The following is a 5,082-nucleotide window of genomic DNA, read 5'->3' as shown; positions in this document are numbered from 1 at the left end:
ACAACTCTATATCCAGCTTTTGTACGTAAGAGTTTCAAAGACTTTTCTGCTCACTTGGAAACAGAATCTGCAGATCTGAGCTTCTGAGAAGCTAGGATAACAAGTATGGACACCTGGTGCCTGTCTTGGAGGAATTATTTTTTATAATGCTGTTAAGGTAGACATGCATTGTTTTTAAATTGTATTTCAAATAAGGGATAACTGTAATTAGGTAAGGAAGCAGGTTCTTACAAGTTTTGCAAATGACACAATGATGCCAGCTATATTTGAAAATAAGGTACATTGAAAACCTGAGGAAAATTGCAAGTTTTATTAAGAAATAACCAATGGCTTCCTTGACATCTTTCAGATTACAGTTGTAAATATGCCTATAATGTAACTATATCCAGTAAGTATCATTGATTATTAGGACCACGTAAACACATGTTTTATATATTTATTGTTTTTATTTCTATTTGTTTTGTAGATAGATTTCAGTAGTAAGTTTGAATTGGCATGTAGAAGAGCAAAATTAAGTCCAGGTTTTTATGAGTCAGGTCACATGGATTTAATATTTTTTCTTTTTACTCTGCCTCAATGACAGTCAATTTAATACTGCTCAGTATCTCATATTCTAGGAATGGCTTTTTGTTTTTGATTTGATTGAATTGGCATTTGTTTTGAACCCTTTTCTTCTGATTCAAAAAGCTGCAGATAAAATGTAAAGTAAGACCTACAAATATTCAATAAGAAGAAAGATGATCAAGCAGGGAATTAAACAGGGCTCATGTGCCAAATCTATTCAAGATTTGTCCACTTCATTGTACCTTCCCACACTACTAGGCAACTCTTGGAGCTGGAATTAAATGCATGTTTCCATGTATGTAGTCTATTCCACCATGGCAAAGTATGATGGCAGAATTGTCTGAGTTCAAGTACCTCATTTATAATATTGATGATACATATTATCATTGCTTACAGTGGTACTATATGCTCACAGCACAGTAATGTAAGTTAGCACTATAAAAACAATATATTTAAGAATACTTTCTCTCTTTTGGTACATGCCCTGGGCTTTAACTGGGCCCAGGGCACTGAGATGTTTTGTTTGTTTTTGCTCAATATTACTACTCTACAATTTGAATTACAGCTCTATTTCACTTTTTGGGGGTGATGATTAATTGTAGAAAAGAGTCTCAAGACTTCTGGCAGTGGATTCAAACCTCAATCTTCAGATTTTAGTTTCTGGATTAGAATTTCAAGCATGGGTCACCAGCACCCTGTTAAGAATTCATTTTAGAAAACATTTACAAATACATTTCAATGATAAGATTTGGTTTAAGTATTATATGACTTTGTCATATGTTGCTAACAAGCCTTTGAAAGAGCTGAATGAGAATTTGATATGCACATTAAATCACATTCAGGATAGTGTAATTGCACCAGGGAATTAAGATAACCACGTGTTTGCAAGCTCTCTTGTTATTCATTAGACTCCTAAACTCCGTAAACTTGTGGGCATTTATCATATATCCTGAGAGCACTAGGTAACATGAATTGGTTCCTATGAGAAAACACATACACATCCATGCATACAAAATGTTAAATCAGAATGCTTATTCTAAATTCTCTGGATGACGTCACTATCTCAGCAAAGCATGTTAGAACTGTTTCATTATGATCATATTTGTTTGTACTTTAATAAACATTAGTATTTATTAATTGAATTCCTAAATGCTTAGTAAAATATTGTTCTATATTTTATGTGTGCTGACATAATAGGCGATCACAGGCATGGTAATCTAACAAAAGGCTGAATTTTTGGTCCAGCATAGCTAGTGCTTTGTCTCTGAGGAGCTGGCTCCCCAGTTTCCAAATTGGTGCCTTGTTGCTGCCTTCTCTGGTTGAGAGCAGTGGTGTACTTACATAGCCAAAGGATCAGCAAACTAATAATTCAATCCATCACTTTAAAAAATTGAAACAACAGTGCTATGCACTGAGATACTTCTTTGTGATTTAATTTTTTCCCCACAGCATTTATTTTTAGTAGCACATTAACAATTGCAATTAAATGTGCAAAACTGGATGGTACATGAAACTATAAGGAGACAAATTTTCAGTGAGACTGCTAACACTTAAAATTTTACAATATAAACCATCTCTTGAGTGAGTACTTTCCTTAAAGGACTTAACCTGTGTTTCTCAAGAACTTCCTTCCTATTTAAATAGTATAAAATTTTCTCCACTTTGAAGAGAGTTCTCTGTGGAGTTACTACCATTTAGCTTCCTTATCAAAGAGGCACTCCTAACAGTACTTCCATATTACAATCAATAGGTGGAGTGTTTGAATCAATGTATGGCTACCTTTGAGAAGAGTGCTTTGCACCAAGAAAGAGAATAATAATATCAAAGACTCAAGACTCTTATGAAAGCTTTGAATCTGAATAATAAAACAGGCAAGGACTTTTATTGTCAGATGTGTTTATGGTATTATCACTAGGAAAGTTAATGTTACCCCAATGAGAAAACTACATGTATTTGAAGCAGTCTATAGAACAAGACACATGTTATCACATTATACATTAAAATATAATAGCATTACAACTATTAACAAAGCACAAATGTAATTAAGACTTAGTGGAAATCCAGATTGTATCATCTACTGGTAGATTTGCATAATTGGAACATATATTATGTTAATTCAATTAACTAATCTACATATTATTATTCTGAGGCTTCAGAGAATATGCTTGTGGTATGAATATTGTTAGAATGCAAACATAGATTGTAACTTTTAAAAACTTGTAAAATCATCTACCTTCTTGTTTCCCTTTTATAACCAAAAACTTTGATATTTCTAATTGTATGTCATTACTACTAGTACCAGGATTTATAAGAAATATAGACTTCTTTCATATCTAGTATTACCTTTAAGGAATTAAAGAATTTTAAATGCATTCAGTTATGTGATATCACAGAGTGTTGGCTTGTCATTATGTTGATAATATGATATGGGAACAAAGTGCCAGTGTTGTCATGATGACCAAACGAAAAGCAGCTTGGGAATGAGTTCCACCTCTTCAAACGCTTCTCCTAGAATCTCTTGGTTGCATATTTTACTTGATCCAGAGTAACAATATTTTACTACATTTAATTTGATTTAATTTATTGTTTTGCAGATATTGTGAATGGTGTTTAAACATAGAGGTAAACCATTATTTGAATTTTTTCAGTAAAGGTATGGTGTTGTGGCAGCAAGAAAGTGGTATAGTAAATAAGATGATTGCTGTGATGGGGGTTCTTCTACGTGCAAAAACAAGAGGCTGTGTCTGAAAATATTAATAGGAGCAGTATAGGTACCCATATGCCTATTACTATAGCTCAAGTGATAGCTATATTCTGCAAGCCTTGTATATTATTATTAGTATTAGCAGTAGTATTAAGTTAATATAACTGTTAATTAAGCTAGAGTGATAGCTGTACTCAGCAATAATGGATTCTACCCAGCCTGCTGAGGCTGCAGCTAGAAGATTATAAGTTTAAGGGCTGTATAGGAACATAATTAGACCATGCCATAAAGGAAAAGAAACAGGAAAAAATATGAGTGTTTCAAAAATGAAATTCTTGGGCTGGGGATATAGCCTAGTGGCAAGAGTGCCTGCCTCGGATACACGAGGCCCTAGGTTCGATTCCCCAGCACCACATATACAGAAAACGGCCAGAAGCGGCGCTGTGGCTCAAGTGGCAGAGTGCTAGCCTTGAGTGGGAAGAAGCCAGGGACAGTGCTCAGGCCCTGAGTCCAAGGCCCAGGACTGGCCAAAAAAAAAAAAAAAAAAAAAAAAAGAAATTCTTTCATGACAGAGTGGTTGTGATTAGTAAATGAAATAGAACTGTGTAACATAGTTAAAAAAATATGACTTAGCCAGAACCGCTTTTTTTTAAAGTTTACATTGAATAAGAACTGATACATGCTTGGAGAAATCAAAACAAGGTCTATGTAAGTTTTCAGCCTTTTGTTTGTTTCCTCAGTTTACAATATGAGATCTACAGTTGAATCAATTTAAATTGTTCAAAACAGTATATATTCCAAACGCCTGAAGAGTAGTGTGGATTAACACATAGGTGAGTACACAGGCAATAGTTAATTTTTACTAATGTGTTACCTTCAAAATGAATGAATTTTAAAATCATCATTTCTAGTTAAGGTACAAGAAAGGAATTTCATTGCCTTATAAGAATAGCTTTTGTGGTGTGTTATGCCTTAGGTAAATCTACAGTTTTAAAAGGCTAAAACACTTCATATTCCACACTGGTGAAATTTTGGAGCTTGCTATTGGAAGTGAACATTTTAAGCCCCAAACGGGGCAGTGTCTCACTCTAGGTGAAAGGTGAATGTAGGAGGAAAAAACTCACCTCAAAGAAAATAGTAAAAGTCACAAATCAAAGAGTTATAATATAGTTTGCAAGTTGTATATTAGCAAGTGTACCAACAAAAGTGAGATCTTTTAAGTACCTGAATTCCACAGAGATGTGGGAACACTGTCTACAATAAATATATGAAAAATGTCTGATTTTGAAGACATTTGGTTCATATTTTACAAGCAACTCCTCTCCAAAAAAAGGCCTATTATTGACTTCTAATTAGAAATTTACTGAAAAATCTTTCCATAAACCAAATAATCTTTTGAGCAATCAGTTCATGATTGTAGCAGTGGTAAAATACAATTCCCTTTTCTCTAAAATTATCTAAAAGGATAATATGATCTGTTAGTGCATGAATGATCAGAAACAAGACAATATTCATGCAGTCTATATTCATTTGTGGGTTCAAAGGACACTGATTCCAATTCTGAGGACCCCTGTCTCATGAGTAACTGTATCTCAGAGCCCCAACCCAAATAAAGCACAGTGAGGATAAGATTTCCCATGGTAATTTGGTGGCCATATTCAAAATAAGCAAAATTAGATTCAGCACAGCATATTGTTGCTATGTCATCCCTTTCCTGTTGTTTGTCTCTGACACAAGCATTATCCTATGTTGTTATTGATAACAACACAGAGAAATTGACCCACACCAAGTATTCCAAGAATTATACAGTGAAA

Source organism: Perognathus longimembris, unplaced genomic scaffold (assembly GCF_023159225.1).
Source record: "Perognathus longimembris pacificus isolate PPM17 unplaced genomic scaffold, ASM2315922v1 HiC_scaffold_161, whole genome shotgun sequence".
In the NCBI taxonomy this organism is placed as follows: Eukaryota; Metazoa; Chordata; class Mammalia; order Rodentia; family Heteromyidae; genus Perognathus; species Perognathus longimembris.
The sequence above is the reverse complement of the archived record's forward strand: the minus strand, read 5'-3'. Positions refer to the sequence as shown.